This window comes from Leucoraja erinacea, chromosome 5 (assembly GCF_028641065.1).
Source record: "Leucoraja erinacea ecotype New England chromosome 5, Leri_hhj_1, whole genome shotgun sequence".
NCBI classification, from domain to species: domain Eukaryota; kingdom Metazoa; phylum Chordata; class Chondrichthyes; order Rajiformes; family Rajidae; genus Leucoraja; species Leucoraja erinaceus.
The window spans coordinates 78,173,217-78,186,233 of record NC_073381.1 but is presented as its reverse complement, the minus strand read 5'-3'; positions in this window follow the sequence as shown (position 1 = coordinate 78,186,233).

Sequence of the window (13,017 nt, the reverse complement as noted above, 5' to 3'; positions counted from 1 at the left end):
GGTCCTCGAAGAAAGGGGAACTAAATCCCCATTCATAAAAGAGAAGGTGAGGGTATATTGCGCGGGAGGGTTAATAATTGACCATCTGCTGCTGCCTGCCTGCTGAGTTAAAAAGTTCCCACGGTAGACTCACGATACACAGTGGGAACTTTTTAAACTCAACGGGCAGGCAGCAGCAGATTGTCGCTCCCTTCAGTTTCACCCCACCTACACCCCTCTGCTTCCCGGCCATGTGTGTGACCCCTTCCCTCCCCTCTCCAGCTCCCCGCCCATTGCACCGGCGTGGGGGCTTTGCACTGTCTTCATGTCGGCGATGCCAGCAGGTCAGTGCCAGTCACTGGAGACGTCAGGACCAACGGGACACCGACCCCCAGGCCCACTGCAAGCACGGAGATCCCAGAGACCCACAGCCAGCAGCAGCCCAGCCCCGTTCCAACTCCAGAGGAACACGCTCCCCGTAGGGACAGAAGCTGATGGTGTGCAAGGTACGTCTTGGGGTTGCGGATGAGGCGGCGCAGATCGGGCTGTGACGTCTCCGGCCACCCCCCTGTACAGGAGCTGAGACTGGGAACTGTGGGGTTGTTTGCAGTTGCAGAGGGAGGGGGCAAGGGCGGTACAGTTCCCAGTCTCAGCTCCATTCCAGGGGGGTGGCCGGAGACGTCAGGACCAACCGGACACTGACTGCAAGCACGGAGATCCCAGAGACTCACAGCCAGCAGCAACTCTAGCCCAACCCCGCTCCAACTCCAGAGGAATCCGGGTTGCGGATGAGGGGGCGCAACTCGGGCTGTGGGCGAACCGCCACTTGTCGCTGTAGAGGCCCATCGGGGAGCGGGTTCCTGTTGGTCCTGACGTCTCCGGCCACCCCCCTGGACAGGAGCTGAGAGACGACAGGACCACCAGAAGCTGCTCCCCGATGGGCCGCTACGGCGACGTGGCAGTTGGCCCACAGCCTGAGCTGCACCCCCTCATCGGGACACCAACCCCCAGGCCCACTGCAAGCACGGAGATCCCAGATCAGCAACTCCAGCCCAGCCCCGCTCCAACTCCAGAGGAACAATCAGAAGCTGATGGTGTGCAAGGTACGTCTTGTTCTTGGGGTGGCGCAGCTCGGGCTGTGGGCGAACTGCCACTTGTCGCCGTAGCGGCCCATCGGGGAGCGGATTCCTCTGGAGTTGGAGGGACAGGGAGACACAGCGGCATTTGAGAATGGTGGGCAATCACTTCCAAAGTTCTGCCCACACAGTCAGTACACCTCTCCTACACTTGTCTCCTGCACTAAGATCATCTCGCAGAGAATGATCCCAGCCTAACCCTCCCTATTCTCTCCTATTCTGCAAGAAAAAAATACATTGAAGACTCAAACTCGCGATCGAGTAACTGCCGGGATCTAGGCGCGATCTTGCGGATATGAGCCGAGCACTCTACCACTGAGCCAGCCGTTAAAATCTATGCTAAAGATCTTCCATTCCTAAAGCCGAAAAATTCTGAATTACGAAAAGTGTCTGGTCCCAAGGCTTTTGGATAAAAGGTTGTGCACCTGTATTGTAAATAACTGGGAACCCAGCACCGAGCCCTGCGGCACCCCACTAGTCACTGCCTGCCATTCTGAAAAAGACCTGCTAATTCCTACTTTTTGCTTCCTGTCTGCCAACCAGTTCTCTATCCATGTCAATACCCTATCCCCCAATACCATGTGCTCTAGTTTTGCACACTAATCTCTTGTGTGGGACCTTGTCAAAGGCTTTTTGAAAGTCCAGTTACACCACAACCATTGGCTCTCCCTTATCCATTCTACTTGTTACATCCTCAAAAATGTCCAAAAGATAACTCAAGCATGATTTCCCCTTCATAAATCCATGCTGACTTTGACCGATCCTGTCACTGCTTTCCAAACCATTCTTTGTCCTACAAGATATTTTTGCCTAATAGAACTTTTGTTCCTTCATACCAATCTAAATGACTTGGGTACCAAGATTTGAGTTTTTATTTGTCATATGCATTGCATATAAACTGGGGCATTTAAAATATTTGTTGCTGTGAGGGTAGAAATGCCAAATAGATGTAAAACATATGCCATGGAAATAGAAAATATTGCAAACTATGATGACCCAGATTTTTCTTGTCTCTTGTACTTGCTGCTCCTCAAATACTGTTGAGATATACAATTGTCCCCAGCTGATCTTCAAATATATCAGGCAAAAGATACTTGCTGAACAAATCTTCCTAGACCCAATCAGCCAGACGCTTAATACGATAGATACTTAATCATTTTATTCCCTGAAAGTGTAGACAGGGATAAACAGATTGGTGAAGGTGTTTGGCACACTTGCCTTCATCGGTCAGGGCATTGAGCATAGGAATTGGGATGTTATGTTTCAACTATGCAAGATGTTGGCGAGAGTATTGTGCGGAGGACACTGGGAAGCTAGAGAATATATTACAGGAGCCCTGGCAGTGATTTATGGCTCATCATTAAATGCAGGTGAGGTGTTGGAAGATTGGAGGGTGGAAAATGTCGTGCCGCTTCATAAAGATCTGCAGGGAAATAGACTGGGAACTACAGACCAGTGAGCTTAACATCTGTGGTCAGAAAATTACTAGAGTGTATTCTCGCGTATTTAGATGGACAGGACAAGAGCGGATTAGGGGTAGTTAACATGGATTTCAGTTAGGCATTCAGCAAGGGTCTGCGTGGTAGGCTTCTTTGGAAGGTTAGATCCCATGGGATTCAAGGAGAGATAGCTGAATGGATGGAAAATTAGCCTCGTGGAAGGAAACAGAACTGCTGATGCTGGTATACGCCAAAGATAGACACAAAATGTTGGTGTGGCCCAGCCAGTCAGGCAGCATCTCTGGAGAAAAGGAATAGTTGATGTTTTGGTTTGAGACCCTTCAGACGCGTGATGGAAGGTTGCTTTTCAGAGTGGGCCTATTCCTATTTGTCATGTATATCAATGATTTGGATGAGAGCATACATGGCGTGATTAGCAAGTTTGCAGATGACACAAAAGTGGGTGTTGTTAGATAGTGAAGATGTTTTGTCAAAATTTGCTGCAGGATCTTGATCGGTTGAGCAGGTGGGCTGAGGAATGGTTGATGGAATTTAATAAAGAGAAATGTGAGGTGTTGCATTTTGGGAGCACTAACATGGGCAGGACTTACACAGTGAACGACAAGGCTCTGGGGAGTGTTGTAGAGCAGAGGGATCTACGAGTAGGTGAAAGTGGTATCACAGCTAGATAAGATGGTCAAACAGGCTTGGCACATTGGCCTTTATCAGAGTATTAAGTATAGAAGTTGGGAGGTTATACCCCTCCTCTCTCCCTGCTTTATTTCCCTCCCTACCTAAAATCTGTCTGAAGGATCTTGACCCAATATATCACCTATCCATGTTCTCCAGGGATGCTGCCTGACCCACTGAGTTAATCCAGTATTTTGTGGCATCATTTCGTAAACCAGCATCAGCGGTTCCATTTCTGCAATATACAATATTAACTGCTATTCTCGGTTAACCAGTCCATTGCAAAGTATGTCATGCGACCTTAGCAGTGCAAAATCCATAGTAGTTCAGTGCTCAGCGTATGGTTAGCATTGCGCAGAGTGGATCATGAGCCTGATAGTTGATGGAAACAAATCACACCCTCAATGTCAAGGGTAGTATGGATCTTTGATGTTAGCTTCCAGTAGATCTCTTTGATGATGGGGAGGTCAATATCAGTGATGGATTTGTTTGGTAATGTCCACCAATTTCTTCAGCCATCTTTGAAGAGGTATATTCTTTGGTGGCACTTCTTTATAATTGCATCAATGTGCTGGTTCCAGAACAGATCATGAGCGATGTGTATGCCCGGGAACCTGACGCTGTTTACTCTCCATAACCATTCCGATTTGAAGATGAGCGCATGGTCCTTCAGCTTTCCCTTCCAGAAGTCAACAATCATCTTCTTGATCTTACTAGCATTCAAAGCAAGATTGTTGTTCTGACAACATTCAACCAAATTATCAATGTTCTCTGATTTGTCATTGCCCATTATTCATTCATTCAACAAGATAGGTATAATTGGTGAATTTAATAATGGGAATTGAAATGCGTGTAGCTACACAGTTATGGTATAGAGAAAGTATAAATGGGGACTGAGCATTCAGCCTTGAGATGCCATTATGCTGCTGATGAGAGAGGAGGAAGTGGCGTTGCCAATTCTTACTGATGAGAAAGTTGCGGATTCTTGCTCCACGGAGTTCCCAGCATCATAGCAGTACGTTACAATAGCAGTTTTGCCATACGGTGAACAAAACCAAAGCATGCAGTGGACACGAATGCCAGAGTTATAGAATCATATACAGCATTGAAACAGACCCTTCAGTCGACCGCATTCATGCCAACCTTTTTGCCTGTCTACATTAATCCATCTTGTCAGCGCAAGGAAGCAGCATTTAAACTAAGGGGAGGCCAATAACAAGCTTCAAGAGGAATTGTACAATTGCACAATTCAGCCTGACTTTAAAATCCACATTAATGTTTTACAGAAACATGAGATCTATTAAAGGTAAGTTGAAAACAAGAATTAATGTTATAAATGGGGAGCAGAATGTGAATGAGGCAAGGGAGGGACAGAAAAATTCAATGTTTGCAGTGACAATGTGAATTTAAGCAATTTTAAAAGTATAAAAAATGGGTTTCATAACCAAAGATTAAGATGGAGGTTTATCATGCAGACATTCACAATTTGTCAACTTGAAGACAAGAAAAGCTGTTGAAAGACCATTCAAAGCGGCACGGTCTCATAGGCAAATGCCGCAAATTAATGCTGAGGGAATGCTGTCTCCTGGGGCATATCCCGAGAGGTCTCCAGGGTGGATGTTTGCGATAATATCTCCACCTCTGGAAGAATTTTAAAATGGTTTCAGAAACAAAAAATTTTTCAAGTGATAAATGGCATGATCAACTAAATAAGTAAAAAGAAACACAAAAAGAAGGAAATGCACCAAAAAAAATTGATGGAGCAGGTAAATAATAGCAATTATTTAAAAAAAAAACATATCAACAGTGTATTTTGAGCATTTTCTATTTTTATGCTCAAAAGGATTGGAAACATTGAAGAAGAGCTACAGTTGAATCAGCATGGAAAGAAAACCTTGACACACAGATTCCACACTGAGCGTCATGCACCCATATATACTAATCCTAAAAGCTGATGCAGTCTGGGGCAGGTCAATATTGAATGGCAGGGGAGACCTGTGGAGTGGGTGGAATCCCAATTTATTCACTCCAATAATCCCCCCAGATTCTGCTACTCATCTACGCAGGAAAGACAATTTATAATGGGCAACTAATCTACTAAACGGCATGTCTTTCAGATATGGAAGGAAACCAGAGTAGTTCATAAGTGATAGGAGCAAAATTAGGCCATACTGCCCATCAAGTCTACTCTGCCATTCAATCATGGCTAACCTATCTTCCCTTCTCAACCCCATTCTCCTGCCTTCTCCCCATAACACCTGACACCCATATCAATCAAGAATATCTCAGCCGTAAAAATATCTGAGAGTACTCAAAAGAAACCCACACAGTCACTGGGAAAATGTGCAAACTCCAGTCAAACAGCACAGAATTGAGCAGCTGGGGCTGTAGGGCAGCAGATGTAAGGTAATTGAATGTTATTCTGGACATGCTGAATTGCCTAAATGGCATTTCATATGCACTAGGTAGCATTTTTACACTTTGGATTTCTTTTGGTATTACAAATGGAAGACAGCTGCAAGAAGTTGCAGAGGGAAAAGTATAAGATTTTATCACACCCCACATCAGCCTGGTTTAAATGAGTCATTCGATTTAGACATTCAGCATTTTTTTCATGGTCATAGAGTTGTACATCTTTGAAACAGGCTCAGCGTCTGGTTGGCAATGACATTTTACTCCACTATTGAACACCGCATCAAAACCTCTCATTGACAACAACATACAAAAAACAAATGCGAGAGACTGGGGATTAGGGGAAAGTGGGGACAGGTATGTGAAGTGGGAAACTCTACGCTGCACTCCCTCAATAGAAATAATGTCCTTCCTCAAATTAGAAGACCAAAATTGCACACAATACTCCTGGTGCAGTCTCACCACAACTGCAGTAGGACCTCAGGTACACAAAAATGCTGGAGAAACTCCTTTTTGTAGGACCTCCTTGCTCCTAAACTCAAATCCTCTCGTAATGTAGGGCAACATGCCATTAGCTTTCTTCACTGCCTGTTGTACCTGCATGCTTACTTCAGTGACTGATATACTAGGACACCCAGGTCTTGTTGTACTTCCCCTTTTCCTAACCTGACACCATTCAGATAAAAATCTGCCTTCCTGTTCATGCCACCAAAGTGGATAACCTCACATTTATCCACATTATACTGCATCTGCCATACATCTGCCCACTCACCCAACCTACCCAAGTCACCCTGCAGCCTCATCGCAGCTCACACTGCCACCCAGTTTGGTGTCTACACAAACTAGATGTCACATTTAATATGTTAAGTTATTAATATATATTGTGAATAACTGGGGTCCCAGCATTGAGCCTTGCGGCACCCCACTAGTCCATTCTACTTGTTACATCCTCAAAAAATTCCAGAAGTTAGTCAAGCAAAATTTCCCCTTGATAAATCCATGCTGACTTTGACCGATCCTGTCACTGCTTTCCAAATGCGCTGCTATAACATCTTTAATAATATACTCCAGCATCTTCCCCACTACCGATATAAAGCTAACTAGCCTATAATTCTCCCATTTTCTCTCTCCCTCCTTTCTTACAAAGTGGTTACATTGGCCTCCAGTCCACAGGAACTGATCCAGAGTCGAGAGAACATTGGAAAATGATCACCAATGCATCCACAATTTCTAGGGCCACCTCCTTGAGTACTCTGGGATGCAGACCATCAGGCCCTGGGGATTACATTCAAAACTTGCATGTTTGAATGACAATAAAGGGCTATTGAATTGAATTGAATTATCTGCCTTCAGTCCCAACAGTTTACCTAACACCATTTCCGGACTAATGTGGATTCCCTTCAGTTAGCCCCTGCCACTAGATCCTCGGTCCCCAAGTATTTCTGGGAGATTGTTTGTGTCTTCCCTAGTGAGACAGAACCAAAGTACTTGTTTAACAGTTCTGCCATTTCTTTGTTTCCCATTATAAATTAACCTGTTTCTGACTGTAAGGGACCTACATTGGGCTTCACTGATCTTTTCCTTTTTACATGTCTAAAGAAGCTTTTAGAGTCCATTTTTATATTCCCCGCAAGCTTTCCTTCATGCTCTCCCCCCCCTCTTAATTAACCCCTTTGTCCTCCTCTGTTGAGTTCTAAATTTCTCCCGGTTTGCTGCTTACCTGGCCAATTTATATGCCTTTTCCCTGGTTTCAGCACTATCCTTGATTTCCCTCGTTAACCACAGTAGAGCCGCCTTATCCATTTTATTTTTTCGCCAGACAGGGATGAACAATTTTTAAAAGTTCATCCATGCGGTCTTTAAATCTTTGCCATTGCGTCTCCACTGTCAACCCTTTAAGTATAATTTGCCAGTCCCTAGTTAATTCCCGTCTCATACCTTCAAAGTGTCCTTTCTTTAAGTTCAGGACCCTAGTCTCTGCAGTAACCGTGTCACTTTCCATCCTAATGTAGAATTCCACCATATTTTAGTCGCTGTTGCCCAAGGGTCCTTGCACAACAAGATCGTCAACTAATCCTTCCTCATTACACAATACCCAGTCTAGGATGGCCTGTCTAGTTGGTTCTTCTACATACTGGTTCAAAAAAACAGCCGATATACATTCTTGGAAATCCTCCTCAGCGCTGCTACCTATTTGGTTTACCCAATCTATATGTAGATTAGAATGACCCATGATAACCAAAGGATGATAACTGCTGTACCTTTGCTACACGCATCCCTAATTTTCTGCTTGATGCTATCCCCAACCTCCCTACTGCTGTTTGGTGGTTTGTACACAACTCCAACAAGCGTTTTCTGCCCTTGGCTATTTCGCAGTTCTACCCATACCGATTCTACAGCATCCAAGCTAATGTCTCTCCTTGCTATTGCTTTAATCTCCTCTTTAACCAGCAATGCCACCCCACCTCCTCTTCCTTTCTGTCTATCCTTCCTGAATATTGAATACCCCTGCATGTTTAGCTCCCAGCCTTGGTCACCCTGGAGCCACATCTCCATAATTCCAACTATATCATATTCCTTAACGAGCACATTCAATTCATCCACCTTATTACGAATGCTCCTCGCATTAAGGCACAAAGCTTTCAGGTATATCAAGAAGCTTAATTTTTAAAAACATACACTGTAAATAACATTACACTTTATAATATAACCGTCAGCCTCTATAAATATCTGCTGTAATGTGCTGCAAAGGGAAAGGAGGAAGAAATATCAGGATTAGTAAAAAATAGTTGTTAGCTGAAATAGAGGAGCAGCTGTGAATATGAGCTAAGGATTTAGATATTTTTGGAATGTGTAAGCAAGAGAGAAGAAGCTGATATGATTGCATTAATTAGCACCTCCTCACACCTTATCAATCATCAAGGTTGTCATATCTTTCCAGTCAAAACACCAGTTTCTTTGTGTGGTGTCGCCTGAATGCGATAACAACCTAACAATTAGGATGAACAAATCATGTTTCCTCCAAGGTTACAGGACGAGAGCTGGGATGTTGGAATAATTTAAATAGCTCCAGTATTTGCTAGGAAGGGTAAATAGCCCAAATGGTGGCCACCCGTGGTGTGAAGTGTTTTTTTTCTGCTTCTATGATATAAGGTAAGGACTCATAGGTAACTTCTCTCCAAAATGGGATAATTAATGAGTAAGGGTGAACAAATGGCTGCGTTCATGGAGATTTGAAATAAAAATAAAAAATGCGAGAAACTGCATCTGTCGATAGGGGACATAAGGAAAATAAAGTGGATTTTCAAAGAGCAACCAAGGTTACTTTTTTTGAGGAAGTAGACTAAGCCAACATGAATTTGCAGCCCTGCTCTAAAGTTTCCTTTTTCATTCATCTGCCATTTTTGGCTAGTCATATTCAAAAGAAAATTTAAAATTAGCAGAAACAAGCCGTTTACAAAATGGATACAAAGTGCCGGAGTAAATCAGCAGGTCAGGCAGGATCTATGGAGAACACGGATAGGTGATGTTTCAGGTTGGGACCTATTTTAGTCTCATTTTTTGGGGGGAGGGTGGAAGGGAGATGGAAGAGTGGAGGGGCAGGACAAATCCTGGCAGGTAATGGTTTGATAAAAGTAAGAGGGGGTTTGATAGGCAGGTATTTGGGCAGAGATGAAAAGACAGAGTTTGAGACAAAGGGATCGATGAGTTGTGAATTGTGAAGCTAGAGGAAGGAACGTAGGTGGAAGGGAAGGGGATAAGGTGAAAAATGTGCACATACAGGTGGGTCATGGGGGGGGGGGGGGGAGTGGGGGGGTAAGAAGGGAGGGGTATATGGGGTAAGAAGAGAGAGGAGGAGGGTTATGTGATTACCTAAAATTGGAGAATTCAATGTTCATATTGTTAGGTTGTAAACTACCCAAGCAGAATATGTGTTATTCCTCCATTTTACGTGTGGCCTCTGGTAATGGCGGAGGCCCAAGAGTTTGGGGATTTTGGGGATGGAAAGAGGAATTAAAATGGTTAACAACCAGGAGATACAGCGTACCTTGCGGACTAAGTGACGTCTCTTTGAAGCTGATTGTATGCTGATGAGTAAAGCACTGAGTAAAATGAAACAACTGCATTTCAATTTGTTGATGGTTTGAGAAAGCGTTGACTGTGAATGTTTAGGAAGTGATGCCTTTACTTTTGCTTGAAAGTCGTTTCAAGAACAAGTCCCTGTTGGCTTGATTACTCTCATTGTTATTTCCACATGTTCCATTCAAGCTACTAAAAGATGTTAACCTGCTTTTAAATGAATCATTCAATTTTGAGATACAGCATGCCAACAGGCCCTTCAGCTCACCGAGTCCACGCTGACCATCGATCATCCGTTCACAATGGTTCTATTATCCCACTCCCATACACTCCGTACACACTTGTGTTAGTTGTACAGAGGCCAATTAAGATACAAACCTGCACGTCTTTGGAACGTAGGAGGAATGCGAAGCACCAGGAGGAAACCCATGCGGTCGCAGGGAGAACATGCAAACTCCACATAGAGAGACTCCAAAGTCAGGTTTGAACATGGGTCTCTGGCGCTGTGAGGTAGCAGCTGTACTGGTTGCACCACTGTGCCGTTGTTAATCTCTATTTTTTTTGCAGCCATTGCAGGATGGCTTTAAATCAGATGAGCATTTCAACGCACTTTGATTTAATAGATTACAATTTAAAAAGTAAATGGTTGTTTTACATTGTTCAAATTAAAATGCATGATCTCAGTTTAACTATCCGCTAAAGTACTAACTTTTAAATTAATTCTGAATTTATGAGACCAGCTATTTTGACTGACTCCAGAAGAATCCACGTTGGTTTAAAAGATGGATAAACAGATTGCTTCTGTCCCACTTCTACTGTCACATTGCTGCATGGAGACAGCAAATTTGGGAATTTCTTTGATTGCATCCTTTGTTGCTTTAAAAAGCTGATATGGAAAAATTTGACCTTCATTTCCTTTTACATAAGAGTTATATTGTTCCAATTGAAAACAATTTTTCTTATTTTTCATATTCATTTAGAAAATTATCAAATAAACATTATGACATCATTTCGTATCTGAATGATGACCATGGTTTAATCGATTCTATAAATATTGATGATATAACAAGTGCTCTAGTATTATCTACAAACATTTGGGAGCAGTGGAGCACAGAGGCTTTAGTTAACGCTAAACTTAGAAAGAAGATAAAGAAGGAACAAAGTGTTATTTCAGATGGCTATGTGGTCAATGATCAGCAGAATGGGACGTTAATATGAAAACAAGAATGAAAACTTCACCATTACAGTTTCCTAGAACAATATTTTGCAGATACAACCGGGAAATAGTTTGGAGCCACAAGAAACTGCAGATGATGGATTCTTGACCCGAAGACAAAGTACTGGAGGAACTTGCGGGTCAGGCAATATCTGTGGTAAGATTGGACAGACAATGTTCATTAGTTCTGGGAGCAGAATTAGGCCACTCAGCTCATCATGTTTACTCTGCCTTTCAATAATGGCTGAGCTATCTTTCTCTCTCAACTGCATTCTCCTGCCTTTGCCCTATAACCCCTGATTCCTGTATTAATCAAGAAACTGTCAATCTCCACCTTTGCAATATCCATAGCCGTCTGCCACAGATTCACCACCCTCTGACTGAAGGAATTATTTTATCTCCTTCCTAAAGGTATGTCCTTTTATTCTGAGGCTATGGCCTCTAGTACTAGACTCTTCCATTAGTGGACATCTCTTCACATCCACTATCCAGGCCTTTTACTATTCGGTAAGTTTCAATGAAGTTCGCCCTCATCCTTCTAAACTTAGCGAGCAAAGGCTTACCAAATGTTAACCCACTCATTCCTGGGATCATTCTTGTAATCCTCCTCTGGACCCTCTCCAATGCCAGTACACCCTTCCTCAGATATGGGTCCCAAAAATGCTCACAATACTGCAAATGCGGTCTGTGTCAGTATCACATTTTTTTTTTTTTGTTTTGTTTATTTTATTAGAAGTTAATACAGTACAAAACAGTACAGTGGAACCTAATTTTAGGTGCCAACTATGTAATACCGTAATCCATTCTATGTACAATCCTCTAGTTTTATGTTATGAGAAGGAAGTAAGCAAGACAAGAGAAAGAAAACAATAGAGAGAGGAAAAAGTGGAAAAATAGATGGTAGAGAGTAGAAAAACGTGAAGTGTGTATATAAAAAAGAAAAAAGAAAAAGAAAAAGTGGAAAGTAGAAATAGAAGAGAAGGCCCCTTAAAAGAGAATTTTTCAAATCTGTATTCGGAGATGTAGATCTATCCACGTCATGAACTGAAATCAGCAATCTTTACGGTACCGCTGCATCACATGATTCCAAAAAGTCGATGAAAGGAGACCAAATGTCAGTATTACATTTGTTCTTGGATTGTAGCCCTCTCTAAATAAATGTTAGCATTGTATTTGCATTCCTTACCACTGATTCAACTTGCAAATTGACATTTTGGGAATCCTGCACCAACATTCCCAAGTCCCATTGCACCTCCGATTTCTGAATTTTCTCCCCAGGGACTGACAGAGTAGTGGAGAGAAAGCCAGAAAAGAAAGATAGGGGGTGGGGTGGGGTAAACCTAGCAAGAGATAGGTTGATACAAGTTGGGGGGTTTGATTGGAAGATGGGCGAAGTTAGTGACAAAGGATAACAATAAAGATTGAGACAAGTAAAGAAGAGGAGTGATATGGAAAGCCGTAGGAAGGGATACAGGGAGAACAAACAGGTGGATAAAGGGGAATATGGGACTCTGGGATGCAGGCACGTGCTGTCAGGGTAGACACTGCATACCCTGACTAAAATTATAACAAAGTAATTACTAAATATAAATAGTAAAGGCATGGGAGAATTATGCCTATCTAAGAGATTGATCTCTTACGCAGGCATAATTCTCCATGCCTTTCATCAGCAGCACTTGCAACACACGAAGGTCTGTGCAGCACACGTGCCGTCAGCGCTGCTTCAAGCCGTCAATGAGAAGCGGGGCTGAAAGCAGCTGAAATTCTGCCTTTGCAGCACTGCGCATGCGCAGCACTAGTTTCTTGGTGGGGTTTTCAAATATGGATTGCCATTATCTGAAGAGTATCTTCGGAAACAAAGAGAGAAGAATGGAGTTTGTGTATCAATAACGTGGTAAGTCCATTTCTTGGTGCTATATGTTTTTAATACCGTATTTCCCGGGGTGGGGGGAGGGGGGGGAAAGTTCCTTTCACAGCATTTGGGGAGTCTGGCCCAGGGTAAAGTTGCGGGGGAGGGCAGGAGTGTGTGAAGGAGGGGATCTGGATCATACCAGTAACCCACTTG